At 45.9% G+C, this 19406-nt stretch overlaps 1 protein-coding gene across 1 annotated transcript in view; it reads left to right on the plus strand.

Annotated features, from left to right (window-relative positions):
* Positions 1-7836: 7836 nt before the first annotated feature.
* The window catches only part of PAK2 (p21 (RAC1) activated kinase 2), a 47752-nt gene continuing 36182 nt past the window's right edge, over positions 7837-19406 (plus strand). Inside the window, exon 1 of the mRNA XM_075861226.1 lies at positions 7837-7982. The gene's annotated coding sequence lies outside the window, so the exon portion shown is untranslated. The remainder of the gene's footprint in view (positions 7983-19406) is intronic.

Raw genomic sequence — 19406 nt, forward strand, 5'->3', positions numbered from 1 at the left:
GATTTTGGTTTATGCTAATGTGCTTTCTTAATGCCCAAGTGGGCGTACTTTTACTTTCGACCAAGTGGGCGTTGTACACAGGAGTGCATGACGCTGACCAATCGGCATCATGCACTCCTCTCCATTCATTTACACTGCACTAGCGATATAGTTATATCACTATGTGCAGCCTCATACACAAGCCCTAACATTACTACAGTGTCCTGATAATGAATACACATGAAATCCAGCCTGGACGTCATGTGTACTCAGAATCCTGACACTTCTGACTCTTTTTTGTGAGATTCCAGCAACGGATACGAAATCTCGTTTATCTCGTAATCTCGCGAGATTTCGTATCCGTTGCTGGAATCTCACAGAAAAGAGTCAGAAGTGTCAGGATTCTGAGTACACATGACGTCCAGGCTGGATGGTCACGTGTATTCATTATCAGGACACTGTAGTAATGTTAGGGTTTGTGTATGAGGCTGCACATAGTGATATATCTATATCGCTAGTGCAGTGTAAATGAATGGAGGGGAGTGCATGATGCCGATTGGTCAGCGTCATGCACTCCTCTGTACAACGCCCACTTGGTCGAAAGTAAAAGTACACCCACTTGGGCATTAAGAAAGCTTATTAGCATAAACTTAAATCGCTCCTAACGTGAAAAAAGATAGTTTTTATAAATAAAAAGCATTACTGTCACCTACATTACAGCGCCCATCTCCTTATATAGGAGACAGGGCACTTATAATGTGGTGACAGAGTCTCTTTAACTCCCCACGTTCATCAATGAACCTGTTGCATCAGTTGTCCTTTTCTGGACCACTTTGGGTAGGTACTAACCGCAGCATACCGGGCACACCGCACAAGACCTGACGTTTTGGAGATGCTCTGACCCCATCACAATTTGGCCCTTGTCAAAGTCACTCAGATCCTTACACTTAGGCTAGATTTACACGAACGTGTATGTTTTGCGCGCGCAAAAGGTACTTAACAGCTCCGTGTGTCATCACCATATGATGCGTGGCTGCGTGATTTTTGCGCAGCCGCCATCATTATGACACTCTGTTTGTATGTTTGTAAACAGAAAAGCACGTGGTGCTTTTCTGTTTTCAATCATACTTTTTACTGCTGTTGCGCGAATCACGCGCATCACACGGAAGTGCTTCCGTGTGCTGCGTGTGATTTTCACGCACCCATTGACTTCAATGGGTGCGTGATGCGCAAGAAATGCACAAATATAGGACATGTCGTAAGTTTCACGCAGCGGATATGCGCTGCATGAAACTCACAGAATGTCTGCACGGCCCAATAGACTAACATAGGTCCGTGCAAGGCGCGTGAAAATCACGCGCGTTGCATGGACGTATTACACATTCGTCGAAATAAGCCCTTAGGGTCAATGCACACAATGCATATTACGTGCGGCAAAACTGCAGCGTAATACAGTACCGGCATAGACAATGAGATTCCAGGAAATCTCATGTAAACGCTGAGTTTTTTTCCCACACGTAAATTGAGTTGCGGTGCGGATTTTAAAATCTGCAGCATATCAATTTATCTTGTGTTTCTGCTTGCAAATTCTATCTGCGTAGTGCAGAGAGAAATCGCTCCAAGACCCGCAGCATGAAAACTCGCCTATTTACGCATCAAAACCGCACCAGAAAACTCATTGAAAAACGCGTGATCTGGTGCGGATTTTACTAGCAAATTTCCTGCGGTTTTGGTGCTATTTTCCACAGCAAAGTACGGAACGTGTCCATGTAGCCTTCGCCATTGTTCCTGCTTCCAACACATCGACTTTAGGAACGGACTGTTCACTTGCTGCCTAATAGATCCCACCCCATGACAGGCGCCATTGTAACCAGATCGTCAATGATATTTACTTCACCTGTCAGTGGTTTTAGGCCGCTTGTACGCACAGCGATTGTACTGAGATAATGGCCGTGCAGCAATTCACCTGTGCTGGCAGCGTAACCGTGGTAAACCACGTGTTTTTGGCTAGCACGGAAATGACCACGCCATTCTCAGCCTGAATGCGCCCGCTGTTCACCAGGCTTGATGGGGGTTGAATGAGTGACGTTCTGGAGACAGGTGTGGGTCCCAGAGTTGAGACCCTTATATAAGACACGACATATCCCATGGATATACTGATTTTTGTGGTGGAATCGCAGCATTTCCGCCACAACACATAGCTCTTTGTTGCGAGTTTCCCCTCCACATTGAATTAAATGGGGAATAATCCACCACAGAACATCAGCGATTCCACATCATAAATTGACATGGTGCGGATTAACCCCTTAATGACCAGCCTATTTTAGACCTTAATGACCAAGCCATTTTTTAAGTTTTTCCATCGTCGCATTCCAAGAGCTATAACTCTTTTATTTTTGCGTCGACATAGCTGTTTAACGTCTTGTTTGTTGCGGGACAAGTTGTTTTTTTTAATAGCACCATTTTGGGGGACATATTATTTATTGATTAACTTTTAGTAACTTTTTTTTGGGGGGGAATAGAAAATCACCTGAAATTTCGCCACTCTTTTTCACGTCTTAAATCAACGGCGTTTACCGTGTGATATAAATAACACAATAACTTTATTCAGCGGGTTGTTACGATTGCAACCAGTGGCGGATTAAGTAGACCATGGGCCCTGGGCTGTTACCCAAACTTGGGCCCCCCTTCCTCACCGCCGCCCCGTAACTATTTTTGACACTACTTTTTTGGGCAAGCATTAACAGTGTTACGATTTCCCTTGTCACAGGGCTGTGTCCCTACATACTGAGAGTATCACACTGTGCAGGGACACAACCTCCTGACAAGGGGAATGGTCTATCAGTCCTGGACTGCAGAAAGACTTTTTGTGAAATACAAGGATTCCTATAATAAACATGTCAGGAGAGGTGACAGATTCTCTATAAATCTAGTGACTCACAGGTGACGACGTCTCAGATTCTAGTAGTTTTTTTCCTCTTTTCTTCTCCATCCGGTCCAGCGCTCATGACGACTTCTCCCGGCCATGACTCATTTCTGCAGAATTTGCCACTCAGACGTCTCCTCACTTTACCAACATTTCCACACCTATAAACGAAAATAAAGTTATCATGGTGCCACATACTGTGCCCCTAAATATAATAGCACCAAACACTGCGTGCCTGAATATAATAATACCACACACTGTAAAACAGCACATACACACAGCCCCCTGTACATAGTGCCACACACAGCCCCTGTAGATATTACACACCCCCATAGATATCGCCATACACAGCCCCCTCTATATATCACACACCCCCCCGTAGAGAGCGTTACACACAGCCCCATATAGATAGTGCCATACAGACCCCCTGTAGAGAGCGCCACACAGCCCTCCCCCTCTTGTAAATAGCACCAAAAAGCCCCCCCTATAAAGAGCGCCACACACATACCACTGTGGATAGCACTACACAGCCCCCCCTTGTATATAGTGCCACACAGCGCTCCCCCTTGTATATAGTGCCACACAGCGCTCCCCTTGTATATAGTGGCACACAGCGCTCCCCCTTGTATATAGTGCCACACAGCGCTCCCCCTTGTATATAGTGCCACACAGCGCTCCCCCTTGTATATAGTGCCACACAGCGCTCCCCCTTGTATATAGTGCCACACAGCGCTCCCCCTTGTATATAGTGGCACACAGCGCTCCCCCTTGTATATAGTGGCACACAGCGCTCCCCCTTGTATATAGTGGCACACAGCGCTCCCCCTTGTATATAGTGGCACACAGCGCTCCCCCTTGTATATAGTGGCACACAGCGCTCCCCCTTGTATATAGTGCCACACAGCGCTCCCCCTTGTATATAGTGCCACACAGCGCTCCCCCTTGTATATAGTGGCACACAGCGCTCCCCCTTGTATATAGTGCCACAAGGTTATGTACACATTTAAAAACTTTATATCATAATTTTATATATATATATATATATATATATATATATATATATATATATTACCCAATTACCCTAATATAGACATGTAATATATTACAATTTACGGTAAACAATGACGATTACAAATAAAAGGTCTATTTTAGGGTAAAACTATGTTATTACCCAAAAAAATAGCTGAAACGTAAAAAAGCTTATTTGTTTACTATTATTGTCAAACTTTATGAATAAAAATTGTAAAATAGCAAAAAAGGTGTGTATAAAAACGATAAAAAACGAAACCTGCATTGTCTACGGAAAAAACGTCGCAAAAATCACGTCGTTTTTATTTATTTTTTATTAAAATGTGTGTTTGGTGCAACTTTGTAATTACGTTTTATTAAAAAATATTTTTACTTTTTGAGATACAGCTGCTTTGTATCCTGTATCCGTCAGGTCAGCAGGACTGACAGGATCAGTGACACGCAGGATCCACCTAAAATCTATCACATCTAAGATTATAATTTAGCGCAGGGCCCGTGTCACTGATCCCGTCAGTCCTGCTGACCTGACGGATACAGGATACAAAGCAGCTGTATCTCAAAAAGTAAAAATATTTTTTAATAAAACGTAATTACAAAGTTGCACCAAACACACATTTTTATAAAAAATAAATAAAAACGACGTGATTTTTGCGACGTTTTTTCCGTAGACAATGCAGGTTTCTTTTTTTTTTATCGTTTTTATACACACCTTTTTTGCTATTTTAGAATTTTTATTCATAAAGTTTGAAAATAATAGTAAAAAAATAAGCTTTTTTACGTTTCAGCTATTTTTTTTGGTAATAACATAGTTTTATCCTAAAATAGACCTTTTATTTGTGATCGTCATTGTTTACCGTAAATTTTAATATATTACATGTCTATATTAGGGTAATTGGGTCAGCGCTAGCGTTACAACAATGATTGGCGGGGGGGGGGGACGACGGTTTTTTTTGGGGTGGGTATTTTATGTGTATTTATTATTTCATTTTTTTTTGCACTTTACTTTCCTATTTTTTTATTACTGTGGTCTGTTCCTCAAAGGTCAAAAAAGACCTTTGGGGAACTTTATATATATTTTTTCTTTCTTTTACACCATGTTTTTCCACTGTAACTGGAGCTGCACAGCAGCCCCAGTTACAGGGGAAATCAGCCCTCTCATAGTGACGATTGTCACTAATAGGGCTGTGCTAGGTCTAGTTAGACCCAGCAGCAGCCTGTCAGTAACGGCACCCGGCGATCATGTGACCAGTCACATGATCACCGGGAGGAATAGAGACAGCGCCGCTGCTGCTGTCTCTATTCCTATACACAGCGTTCATTGAACGCTGTGTAAGAAGACATCGGAGAAGACAGAAGCAGCGAAAGCTGCTTCTATCCTCTCCTCAGGGTCCCCCGCAGTCTCTGACAGCCGGAGACCCGACATTCAGCTGCCCGATCGCGCGGGCAGCAAGTTAAAACCCGAGCCGTAGAAAGTCTATGGCTCGGGTTTTAAGGACCCGTCCCTGACCGCTGGCCGTAAAAATACAGCCAGCGGTCGGGAACCAGTTGGGCAGGAGGATAAGCCTGCTGTACTGACCTCAGCGCCGGTGACCGACCGCCCGGCTCTTGTCTTGCAGATTCGGAGTAACAGAACAGCCGTCCGTCGCTGTTCTGTTACTCAATGGCGGCGGCCCGCACTTGTCAGGGAGGCGTGTCCTACCCCTTTCCCGGCCAATTCCCTGCTCCTCCCCTCCTCATCTTCGTTAGTTAGCAAGATGATGTGCGGTTCGGGCTGCCATGGGCCCCCTGGGAGCCTCGGGCGGCCGCACGAATCGCCCATATGATAATCCGCCACTGATTGCAACGATACCAAATTTGTATAGTTTTTGTATGTTTTACTACTTTTACACAGTACCAAATATCTGTAACTTTTTAACTTTATTTTTTTAATAGTAAAGCAGTTTGTAAGGGGAAAAGCTGGGTTTTTCATTTTTTTTCTTAATTAACTTTATTAAACTTTTTTTACTAGTCCCATTAGGGGACTATAATATGCGATTCTCCGATCGCTATTATAATACACTGCAATACTTTTGTATTGCAGTGTATTACTGCCTGTCCGTTTAAAACGGACAGGCATCTGCTAGGTCATGCCTCCGGCATGATCTAGCAGGCATTCGCTCCAGGCAGACCTGGGGGCCTTTATTAACCCCCCCCCCCCCCCGACTGCCATTGGAGACACAAACACTCGGCGATCGTATCGCCGGGTGTCGGTGGGAGAGAGAGGGAGCTTCCTCCCTCTCTCCAAAACCACTCAGATGCGGTGCACGCTATTGCGCACCGCATCTGAAGGGTTAAACGGGTGAGATCGATACTAATATCGATCTCACCCGGCAGAGCAGGGACGCCCCCAGCCCTCAGCTGCCTCTAGCAGCCGAGAGCAGGGAGATTTGACGCTCCCTGCTGTTTACTTTATCCTGATGCAGTACCGTAAAAAGGCATATGCATCAGAATAAAGCCCGTTAGTGACCGCCGTTAAAAGGCGTATTGGCGGTCACTAACGGGTTAAGACCTGATTCAGACGAACATGGCGTTTTTGCGCACGCAAAACACGTGCGCAAAAGCCACTTACCTGCTCCGTGAAGCAGCATCATATGATGCGCGGCTGCGTGCTTTTCGCGCAGCCGCCATCATTATGACACGCCATTCGGATGTTTGTAAACAGAAAAGCACGTGGTGCTTTTGTTTACATTCATCCTTTTGACAGCTGGTGCGCGAAACAGGCAGTTCGCACGGAAGTGCTTCCGTGCGACCTGCGTGGTTTTCACGCACCCATTGACTTCAATGGGTGCGTGATGCGCGAAATACGCCGAGATATTGAACGTGCCGCGATTTTACGCAGCGGACAAACGCTGCGCAAAAAGCACGGACTGTCTGTACTGCCCCATAGACTTGTATTGGTCCATGCGTGCCGCGTGAAAACCACGCGGCCTGCACGGACGCAATTCACGGCCGTCTGAATCAGCCCTAAGGGTATGTTCACACGGCTTATTGCTGAAAATACGATGACTGAACGCCTCCAAACATCTGCCCATTGATTTCAATGGGAAAAACGGCAGTCTGTTCCCACGGGGGTTTTTTTACGCGTGTTTTTAAAAACGGTGCGTAAAAGAACGGCCCGTAAATAGAAGTGCATGTCACTTCTTGGGCCGTTTTTCATTGGAAAATAGATTCAATAGAAAAACAGCTCCAAAAAGGCCGTAAAAAAATGCATCAAAAAACGCTTGATGCTTTAAAAACGGCTAAAAATCATTGGCTGTTTTCCCTTGAAAAGCTCCGTATTTTAAAGACCAAAACGCAGGTCAATTTCTGAACATTTTTTCCGCAGCGTGTGGATGAGATTTGTTCAAGTGTATTACGCTGTGGATTTTTCCCAATGAAATTAGTTGTGGAATACCCGCAGTGTCTACGCCCAGTGTGTTCCTGCCCCCGAGGGTAAGCGTTTGTGGTAAGACTTACCACATGCAATGTCTCACACAAGATTGCAAGTGATAAGTAAATTGCGATTTTATAGTCACTGACAATCACATAAAATAATAATTACACAGAATAGTAGAAAAACAAACACACGTTCAACCAGGGAAATGTGGATGAAGGGGGAGGGGTAAATCACGATATTCCATGCAATTTGCGACAATCATACAGAATCAAACTTGGATATATTTTTTTGGAACCACATGTACATATGCGACCCCCTAGAACCGCCTGAAATGAGATATCAGGAGATAACAGACTGGTGAGAAGTGACGCAATTGTACTTGCGTCCACCCTGCTATTCCCGCCCGCAGTCACACAGGACGAGCAGTAGGGGGCGCGCTCATTGAGGAAGAAGAAGGCGGCTGGTGTTCAGTGTGTCCCGGTCTGAGGGGAAGAGGAGGAGGTGTGGCAACCCGGAACCGGAAAGGGTGAGGAGAAGGAGGGTCGGTACTTCGCGAAAAGGGTCTAAGCAGAACGTAGGAGGGAGCCGGCACCGGCGGGGAGTTCAGGCCGCAGCTCTACAGTCTAACGCCCGGTAATGACGTGTTCTCTGTTCGGTACCTCAGCACTGCACCGTTCTGACCTGCAGGGGGCGGGTGTGTGGATGTGACGGGACGCGGGTGACCACTGTGGGTAACTCTTCATGTGCTGGTTATTAGGATAATACTTGGGTATGAGTGTAGAGCTGCAGGTGAGTGCACTGGAGTAGGAACAGGACCCGATGTTACAGGTGTATGAGCAAGTGTGTCCGTTGTATTACACCATGGAGGACATGTTGGCGGCTTGTGTCATGTGACTCCTAGTTCTACTGTGGAATATAGTGACATTGTATCTCTTCGCTATTAGGTGTGGACGGAGCTGCACAGACATCGTGGTGTATAGAGGAGATGTGGGTTCTGGATATTTTGTATCTTTTATTGATTTAGTCCCCGGTAGATATTGGCGCTTGTGTTGTCTTCTGTCCGGTTACTTCTATATCTATTTCTTGGAAAGCGAAGTGACAACCAACTTTTCCAGACTTCTGATTGCCAAATTCGGCTGCTGGTTCTGCATTGTGATCTCTTCTTGTCCCATAACTAGGCAGATTGTTAGGATTCGCTAATTATTTAGGGTTCTTACCCTGTTTCTCGTTGATGGCCACGTACCGGCTCACGCTGTGAAATTTCCGACCGGGTCGTCTGTGCAGAGATTTTGCAGGAGAGATTTACATGCTGCAGATTGAGAATCCGGTTGGCGAGTCAATTTCCGCAACAATTTTCTGCATATTTTTTCCGTAACGTGTGGTTGAGATTTGTTGAAACCTCATCCGCTTTGCTGCTACTGTAATACGCAGCAGGTTTTCCGTTGTTGACAGTTTGCAGCTAATCCATGCGACATGCGGTTCTTTTTTACAAACGGCGCGTAAAAAACGCACGTTGGGAACGAAACACCATTTTTCCCATTGAAATCAATGGGCAGATGTTTGGAGGCGTTCAGCCCCCGCATTTTCAGCCGTTTTTCGGGGCGTTTACGACTCGAAAAACAGCTGAAAATAGATTGTGTGAACATACCCTTAGGCCCCATGCACACGACAGCAAAAAACCTCCGTTTTTGCGGTCCGCAATTGCGGTCCGCAAAAACGGAGCCATTCACTTTCATTGAACACTGACACCTTTGCGTAGCACTACGGAAGGGTGTCAGTGCCGTGGAAATGTTCCGGGAATTATGGAACACGTCCGTTCTTTCGCATTTTGCGGGCCGTGCTCCCATACTTTGGGAGCACGGCCCGAAAATGCAGCAGTCAGTCAGCGGCCGGCCGTGCCCGTAATCGCGGGCCGGGATTGCGGGCACGGTCGTGTGCATGGGGCCTCACTGAGAATTAGAAATACATGACTGCTTTCTTCCAAAAACAGTGCCACACCTGTCCATGTGTTGTGTCTGGTATTGCAGCTCGGCTCTATTAGGCCCTCTTCACGTAGAGTATTTTTCAAGCAGAAAAAATTGCGTCAAAATTCCTTCTTGAATTTTGAGGTTGATTTTGACCTGCCTGCACTTTCCTGCTGCAGTTTTCTTGGTGTTTTTCGCCCGTGCCCATTGAGCGCTGCAGGCAAAAACTGTGAAAAACGCTTTCTCTGCCTCCAATTGATTTCAATGGGACATCAGAAATGGGACCGCTGGAAGAAAGAACATGTCGCTTCCTTCAAGGGGAAGTGGTTTCGGACGTTTTTTTTGGTACGGATTCCGACACTGTTTCCACGTCAAAATCAGCACCAAAATCCTCAGTGTGAACAGGGTTTTAAAGTGAATGGGGTGGAGGGTGTAATCTCAACATCATCGCTTCATGTTATGTGAAGACTCGGCAAGCTCCGCCTGGCAGACTACATTCTACTGACACAATGGAGAGACTTGCAGTCCACTATGCACATTGTTTTATATTCTTAACACTTTCTATGTTAATAAGGTAAAACAACAGTAATTAAAGGGGTTGTTTATTTCCACTAATGTGTGGTAAGCCGGATCATGCACCATACCATGTTTTTCTTTAGTGTTTTTTTTGCAGGTAGCACATTAACCTATTCATTTCTATGGCGCCATGAGCACAGCAAATTATAGAACGTGTCCTATCCCTGTTCATTTGGTTATTCCTGTAGGAATCGGATAATTCCCAAGGCGACTTAAAGGGATGTCTAGTCACTAAACATTGATGGCCTATCCCATTAGATAGGCCATCAATTTTTAGTGGCTGGAAAACTCCTTTAATTTGTAAAAAATTATTGATTGATTTTTTTTTTAAGAAAAGGGCAATGGAAACCTCTTCTTGAGATTTTGGGTTCCAGCTGACAGACCCGCACCGATGACATTTTTATAACCAACTTAATAGTGTTTCGGTGGATATCACCTCTGTAGAAAATCGACCAAATGCAACGGACCAATGAGAATACACAGAAATGTCCTTTTACTCTCCGGGAGGAAGCGAATATCTATCTAGGGTTTTAGGAATTATGTGAACAATAGATAGCAGAAATATTTCTGAAGAGGTCTTGTTGGTACTCGTAGAAAAACTGTTAGACGTGTTCAGTAAAGGGGATCAGAAGGTGCGGGATGAGCCCGGCAGGCCTGTCTGTCATCCCCTGTGATATAATGCTGCCTCTTCAGATCTGCCATTACTAGTAATATTTATCTCCATCAACATTGTTCTGAACATCCCCTTATGTCAGGGTCTTCAGGCTTCTCCATGACCTGCTTATTATTTTGTTGCTGGTGGTCATCATTCAAAAGACATTGTTTTTGGCAAAAAAAAATAATTGTCTTCTAGTCCATTTAGTGTAACGGGCAAGAACGTGTCCAACGCGGTTATTTCTGTAGGTCCTTGTCCTGGTTTTTTGTTTTTGAGCAATTTTCTTTGCAGACAGAATTGATTTGGGGAGGGCGCAGGACATATTGATCGGTGTGTAACCTACACAACTGACCGGGACCCGATCACATGTGGACACTGAAGAGGCAAAGTACATACAATCTCCTGCTAGAGGTCTGTCATGGTGGACAAAATCACCTTTCTTTCTGCTGGGTGTGGGCACGGGACAAACCTAGTAAAGACGGCGACATTTCCTTGCACTGTTGTCTATCCTCAAAGGTCTGACTTTACTGTAGTCCATGACACAATAGCTGTCATGTGATCAAGCAGTGAGCGGCACATGTAATAAGCTATAAATGCCGTTTTTGAGTTGTCAACAATAAGGGTATGTGCACACACACTAATTACGTCCGTAATTGACGGACGTATTTCGGCCGCAAGTTCCGGACCGAACTCAGTGCAGGGAGCCGGGCTCCTAGCATCATAGTTATGTACGACGCTAGGAGTCCCTGCTTCGCTGCAGGACAACTGTCCCGTACTGTAATCATGTTTTCAGTACGTGACAGTTGTCCTGCAGCGATGCAGGGACTCCTAGCATCGTACATAAGTATGATGCTAGGAGTCCGGCTCCCTGCACTGTGTTCGGTCCGGTACTTGCGGCCGAAATACGTCCGTATAATACGGACGTAATTAGTGTGTGTGCACATACCCTAAGGGTATGTTCACACGAGGGCGTCCGTAACGGATGAAATTATGGGGATGTTTCAGCCTGAAAACATCCCCGTAATTTCAGCCGTAACGGCATGTGCAGGCGCTTGAACGCCGCATCCATTACGGACGTAATTGGCGCTGCTATTCATTGGAGTCAATGAATAACGGCTCCAATTACGGCCAAAGAAGTGACAGGTCACTTCTTTGACGCGGGCGTCTATTTACGCGCCGTCATTTGACAGCGGCGCGTAAATTACGCCTCGTGTGAACAGACAAACGTCTGCCCATTGCTTTCAATGGTCAGATGTTTGTCAGCGCTATTTCCGGACGTAATTCGGGGCAAAAACGCCCGAATTACGTCCGTAATTAGTGCGTGTGAACATACCCTTAGCCTTAGGCCCAGTACATTTTGAAATGGAAACCTTGTCAAAAAACACCCCAAATCTCACTCCACTAACTTCGGTGGGAGGAAGAAGCGTTTTTTCCCAATGGCAGTTTTTGACCGCGGAAAAAAAAAAGGCGTCATTCTCGGTCTTGAATCGGTTTGTGCCTCTAAACCTCCATTGAAGAAAATGTGGCAGTATTAAAAAAAAAAAAAAAAAAAAAAAAGTGTAAAAATACGCTTGCGTTTCATAATCTGCCTCAAAAATCCTCAAGGAATTTCGAGGCAGATTTTTCCTGCTTGGCAAAAAATGCTGTGTCCACATCCCCTCAAGCAATGCATATACCTTACCCCTATCTAGCATTACCACGTGCCCAGACTGGCATTAAGGATCACTTAGCCCGGTCTGTGCTCAGGCAAGTACTCCTGGGACGTCAGTTTGTGCACTTGCAGGGGGGGGGGGGGACTACTTATGAATGACCGTGACTTTCACCACAGTTTCTCCTGCCCTAATGGGAGGTAAAATAAAGCTTGGGCAAACACTTCGCCCGATCATTACTGATCATCGCCAATATTGTGGTGGAGGAAGTTTCTTGTAGTGATACTTCTGAAAATACGTTGTGAACGAGGCATTGAGGATCCAATGTACAATAATGGAAGGATCTGCACATACCGGAATGCGTTCAGGACCCCCTTTTTTACCATTGTCTGGGAATGCACCTTTTAAATCTGTATGCCGGAGTCCCTGTCCGTCTCTATATCCAATGATCTGGCAGGGCTGGTTTCTGGGCACTTTCTAAGCTTTGATTCCATTTCTTTTGGCTTGTTTCTGCATGTCTCGCACATTCTGCAGCAAATTCCACCTGCTTCTACCAAGTCCGTGCCCGCAGGCACATTCATTTTTAGAACGCTGAGCTGTGTTTTCAGTCACACATGAGTGAGTTTTATCACATACCACGTTGTCAGTCTGTTGCTGGATGTCTCAGGTCTGTCTGTATTCACTGAACATCTGGGAACTTTATTATTAAAAAAACAAACACTTTATTGGTCTGCATTAATAGTAAACCAGTGCTACACAGATAAGGGTCTGTTCACATCTGCATTGAAGGCTCCGTTAGAGGCCTCCGTCACAGATCCTGGCCAAAATACCGTAAACAATAGCGCTGCGTGCTTAACTAGTGTTTCCGGTAAAACCCCGCACACCATGAGCGAAACTTGATGGAACCCATTATAGTCAATGCAACGGACCTGGCGCTTCCAGTATTTTTGTTCTGCACCTCTGCGCAGAATAGCGGAAACATTGACGCAGATTTGACTAGGCCCAATTCATTAACTCTCGTTATGTGGAGGTCAGTGGTTTTATGGCCTGTTCACATCTGCATTCTGTTTCCATTGCTCTGTTCCGGTATTTTCATTGTTCAGCTCCTCTGACAAGCGCCGGTTCCATTGCGGAACCCATGGACTTTATTGGGTTCTATTGGGTTTCCGTCATGATATGTAATTTTTACCACTAGCAATAGCACAGCGTACTGCACTGTTTCCGGTGTTTTGGGTCGGATCTGTGACGGAGGCCCCTAACTGAGTCTCCAACGCAGATGTAAACTGGGCCTTAAACCTTATTCACACAAACGTGTCAGTTTTGCGCGCACAAAAAACGCTGCGTTTTGCGCGCGCAAAAGGTCCGTGTGGTATCAGCATATGGTGCGTGGCTGCGTGATTTTCACGCAGCCGCCATCATTGACACTCTGGTTTTATGTTTACAATCAGAAAAGCCCGAGGTGCTTTTCTGTTTTCATTCATTTACTTTACTACTGTAGCGCGAATCACGCGCGGCACCCGGAAGCGCTTCCGTGTGCCAAGCGCGCTTTCCACGTACCCATTGACTTCAATGGGTGTGTGCTGTGCGAAACACGTGCAAGTATAGGACATGTTGTGAGTTTTACGCAGCGCACATACGTTGCTTGAAATTCACTGACTGTCTGAACAGTCCCATTCACTAACATAGGTCCGTGCGACGCGCTTGAAAATCACGCGTGTAGCACGGACGTATAACACGTTCGTGTGAATAAGGCCTTAAGGGCCAGTTCAGTTTTTTTTGACGCGGAAAATGCGCCGAAAATGCCTCCCATTGATTTCAATGGGAGGCGGAGATGTTTTTTTCCTGCGAGCAGAAAAACCGACTCGCAGGAAAAAGGGGACATGCCCTATCTTCGGGCGTTTAAGCCTCTGACCTCCCATTGACATCAATGGGAGGCAGAGAACTTATTTTGCAGCGTTTTATGCCTGCGGCGCTCAATGGCCGCGAGAAAAAAACTGCACGAAAATCGGCGTGCGGGCAGAGGAAAATCTGCCTCAAAATTCCAAATGGAATTTTGAGGCAGAAATTCCGCCTGCAAATTACTCCGTGTGAACATAGCCTAACACTCCACTAGCTCTAACTCGGGTTGGTCTGCCTAACAAGACTAGCCTAAAAAAGTCCCTATGCATTTCCATCATGCTAGACTTCTTCAGGGATTATTTTAGCTAATGGTCGTTCTGCGTTGAATGCCCGGCAGTGATAACATTAGGATGGAGGCAGAGATAATTCTCTATACGCTGCTTACACCTGGCTAGTGGTACCCACTGTCACTATAGGCACCATTTACAGAGAATTCTGAAAGCACTGACCTGTTTACTCTGCTGGGCTGTCCAGGGGCTTATCAGATTTCAGCCACGTTGGGTAGATCTTTCCATACTCTTAGGCCTCATTCACACGACAGGGTTTCCCAGCTGCATTAGGAATGATAGACCCCTAATGGGGCTATTCACACGACCGATTTTTTTTGACGGCCTGGAATACCGGCCGTAAAAAAATAGGACATGCTCTATTTTCGGCCGGGTGCCCGGCTCCCATAGAAGTCTATGGGGCCGGGTAATACACGGCCATCACCGGAATGTGTCCCGAGTGATGGCCGGGTTTTCCGTCGCTTGCGCTCTATCTCCTCCTCTTCACAGCGCAGAGTGCATGTGAGGAGGAGGAGTTGATGCCATTCGGACGAATGGCTGTACGCTGTACACTGTGTGGCAGGGCCGGGGTGTACAGCAGGTGGAAGGGAGCACTGCGCTGGATCCCTTCCCCTGCTTGTTTTAAAAGCGCCCTGGCCCGGCGACACCTTCCATGGCACCGCTAGCAGCTGCTGCGGCTGCTACTACTGTAGCGACGCCACTATAGCAGAGCAGAGGTATCTCCCCGCCAGGCTATGTGCTAGCCCCACTTTACCTCCTTGAAGGAGCGGAATCCCCGTGTGTTCGGGGATTCCGCTCCTGGACAGAGCGCTTGATGTCTCTGTCCATATCTGGGCAGTGACATCGGGGGAAACTCCTGAAGCGGAATCCCCGAACACATGGGGATTCCCCTTCAGGAGTTGCCACTGATTTCACTGTCCAGATCTGCCCGGCCCGGAACGGATGCAAAACTTTATGCAAACCGGCCGGGCAAAATGGCCGACACTCGGGCTCGGGCGGGACCCTGTCGTGTGAATCCCGCCTTAGCGTGCTGGATTTTGTGTTTTTATAAAGACAACTTTAAAGGAGTATTTCCATTGCAGATATTTGACATATTTAAAGGATCGGACACCTGTAAGATCCGCAGCTATCTCAAGATTGGTGGTCCCCCGACCCCATCCCCGTCTAGTGAGATGGCCAAGAAGAAACTAAAGTAGTCTATGAAATCGTTCGTATTATCCCCATAAACATGGCCGTTAGTACCAGCAGAAAACATCGTGCATAGAGGTCATACGTATACTATAAACGTCAGACGTGTTCTGGTGATGGTGGTATACATATACTAGTGCAGATGAATAACTATGGATTTTCACACGAGTTGGCGCCTTTTAGACCAATTTTTATTTAATGTGTATAGATAACTGAACTTTAGCTAATGTAGTGACTGACAGGAATCCCAAGAAAATACTTGCCCACCCCCATATGATCTATTCTGTTTGAGTGCTTATTCTCTCTACTCTGAATTGTGCAGCAATGTTGTTAGTTAGGCTGGGTTCACACAACTTATTTTCAGGCGTAAACGAGGCGTTTTACGCCTCGAATTACGCCTGAAAAGACGGCTTCAATACGTCGGCAAACATCTGCCCATTGCTTTCAATGGGTTTGCCGACGTACTGTGCCGACGACCTTTAATTTTACGCGTCGCTGTCAAAAGACGACCCGTAAAATGACTGCCTCGGCAAAGAAGTGCAGGACACTTCTTGGGACGTAATTTGAGCCGTTTATCATTGAATCCAATGAAGAACAGCTCCAAATTACGCCCGTAATTGACGCCTCGCAAAACGCGAGTACATGCAATTACGTCTGAAATGCAGGAGCTGTTTTCTCCTGAAAACCGCTCCGTAATTTCAGATGTAATGGTCGTTATCGTGTGCACATACCCTTAAAGGTTATTTTCCTATCCCAGTCCCTCAGTATAGGCCATCAACATGTGATCGGTCAGGGGGTCCAGCTCCCCGCATTACCGCCAATCAACTGCTTTGAAGGGGCTGCAGCACTCATCCGAGCACTGCTTCCCCTTCATTTCTACCTACTCAGTGTGATTTTCTTACACTTGTAGCGGCGGTTCACGGTATTAGGCTGGGTTCTCACGTAGTGTAAACGCTGCTGAATTTCCGCAACGGAATTCAGTGCGGAAATTCCATGGCGTTTACAGAAGCAGCGAAGTGAATGATATTTAGAAAATCTCAAGTGTTCTGCGGTGCGTTTTTTACAATTCTGCAGCATGTCCATTTATGTTGCGTGTTCCGTGCGGAGATGCTGCGTGTTTGGCCCATTGACTTCAATGGGGAGCAAAAATTCCACAGCAGATTTAGGTTAGTTTTTACAGCGTTTACACAGTGGAAACGCCGTAGAAACCGCTGGTAATCTGCATGTGCACATATACTTTGCTATAACCAATGTTAACACTAAAACCGCGGCGGAAAAAACGCACACAAAATCTGCAACTACCCTTCACATATGCAGTGTTTCTTGCTAGAAAAAACCAACCGTAGCTGCCCCAGAAAACGCTGAAGATTTTATATTTTCTGTAGCGGGTTTTCCATTCCGCAGCATTTACGCTACGTGGGAACCGGATTGGAGTGAATACTGTAAACCGCCACTACAAGTGTCAGTGATCCGCAGTGTGAGCAGCGACGGAGATGAAAGAAGCAGCGCTCGTGAGGTTTTTTTTTTTTTTTGGGGACTGGACACCCAGTGTTTGGTCCGTGAGATCATAAGCGTATATCAGCCGTATTTCCCAGATTGAACGCAGCTCATGGAGCCGGGCTTTTAGCATCATAGTTGTCTGGCGTAAATTGATAATATTGGTCCCTCCCCCTTCTGCAAGGCCATTCCCCCTTTCCACAGAAGAGGCGAGGGCGGTTCAAGACTTTTAGGTCTTGCGTAACTATTCTACATGGAAAGGTGCATAAATTCCCAAAATGACCTTCAATATGTCATGTGTGTGCGTATAGTATATAGTTACATATTTGGAGAACGAGAAAGGAGTTTCTCAGGCACCGTTCACATCCTTTGCATACCAGAGCCACCCAGTGCCTGGCGGACGTGTGAGCAGCAATGATCTTTATAACCTGTTTCTAGTCCCTTACATGTTGTATTCTGATACCGGTTTATTTTTTGATGTTATGGAGCGTGCAAGTGCAATATATAACTGAATCCATATGAAGGTGCAATATACAATAGATGTTAAAGGATGGCAATTCCAGGTAACCCTCCATATCGTGCACATTATGTGCCTGCTGAATGTCTCTGTGCCCATTCGTTTTTCTTTCATCAAGTTGTAACCTGACTACCTGGTAACGGGGCGGGATGGTTGGAATTTGGCCTTTACACAATCCCAATGTTTGTTCATGCAGACCGTGATTATACGGAGTGACTCCACTGCATGCAGCTTTCTTCAGCCATGGGAAATGCCGAGACAGATTTATGTATTACATTTAAGCCGGGTTTAGATCACTTGATATGGCCTCCTTTTGGGGACTAGTTTATATTTAGCTAAAGCCTGGTCGCTCGGGGATAGACATACAAGTTGTTGTAACGTGGAATGTGAGCTGCAATCCGTCAATCTATACAAATGACCCTCCAACTTTGTCTATGTATTCCATGTTCGGAGAGTTTGTTGCCAGTGTCGCAGGTAGAGAAGGGAAGTCTGTGCTACCTGCTTATTGCCAGGGCCCTATAAGTGATTGGCATTCTCTTTATGTGAAGCTTCAGGTCATGCAATGCTGTTTTGAAGGGTTATCATTATATATTACACCTGCAACATTAGGGAAACGTATTTATCTCTCAAAAATAACAAATTGCAAATTCCCTGCGGAACATTGGAGATGCCAGGAAAACATGCAGGGAAGGTAAAGACTGTTTTTTTTTCTTCAATTGGTTGCTCTAGAAATAGAAGAAAAAGTAAACCTTAAAATGAAAAAATGGTACACGTGAGCTTGCGTTTTCCTGGCCAGGCTGCACAAATCTAAACGAGAAACAAAAATCAGCGGCCAATTTTTGTCTACCCCGCCCAACTACTGTATAGAACAAATCCTCTATCTATTCAATTACGCTTGTGTTGTCTTCAATGTATTTATTAGGGATTTTTATTTTTCTCTCTAGTAAAGGGTTGTTTTTTTAGATTAATTTGGAACCATTTGCAATCTCCTAAACACTATAGCCAAAAGTATTGGGACACAGCTCTTTATCACTGAATTCGGGTGTTCCATTCAGTCCCATTGCCGCGGGTGTATAAAATCCAGCACTAGCCATGCAGTCGCCTTTACAAACGCTTGTGATAGAATGGGTTGTTCTAAAGAGATCACTGAATTCCAGCGTGGTCCTGTAATAGGAGGCCACTGTAGTAACAAGTCAGTTAGTGAAATTACTTCACTACGAGTTGTGTTATTGCAATGTGGAAGCGTGTAGGAACCATAGCCACGAAGTTAGAGCGGGGTCGCCGAGTGCTGAGACGCATTGTGCATAAAAGTCGCCAACGCTCTGCTGACTCAACTGCTGAGCTCCAAACCTCCTCTGGCGTTAACATCTGCACAAAAACGGCCGGCCGCTTCATGGCATGAGTTTCCATGGCCGAGCAGCTGCATGCAAGTCTTACATCACCGAGCCCAATGCCAAGCGCTGGATGGAGTGGTGTAGAGCACGCGGGCACTGGACTCTGGAGATGTGGGAACGTGTTTTGTGGAGTGCCGAATCACACTTTTCTATTTGGCAGATTTGGTGAATGCCAGAAAAGCATTACCTGTCTGCCTGAGTTTGGTGTGGAAAAACTTGACTGGCCTTCACGGAGTCCTGACTTCAACCCCATCGAACACCTCTGGGATGAACTAGAATGGAGATTGCGAGCCGGGCCTTCTCCAACATCAGTGTCTGACCTCACAAATTCCCTTCTTGATGAATGGGCAAAGATTCCCACAGACACTCCAAAATCTTGTAGAAAGCCTTCCCAGAAGAGTGGAAGCCGTTTAATCTGCAAAGGGAGGACC

Source organism: Rhinoderma darwinii, chromosome 4 (genome assembly GCF_050947455.1).
Source record: "Rhinoderma darwinii isolate aRhiDar2 chromosome 4, aRhiDar2.hap1, whole genome shotgun sequence".
Taxonomy (NCBI): domain Eukaryota; kingdom Metazoa; phylum Chordata; class Amphibia; order Anura; family Rhinodermatidae; genus Rhinoderma; species Rhinoderma darwinii.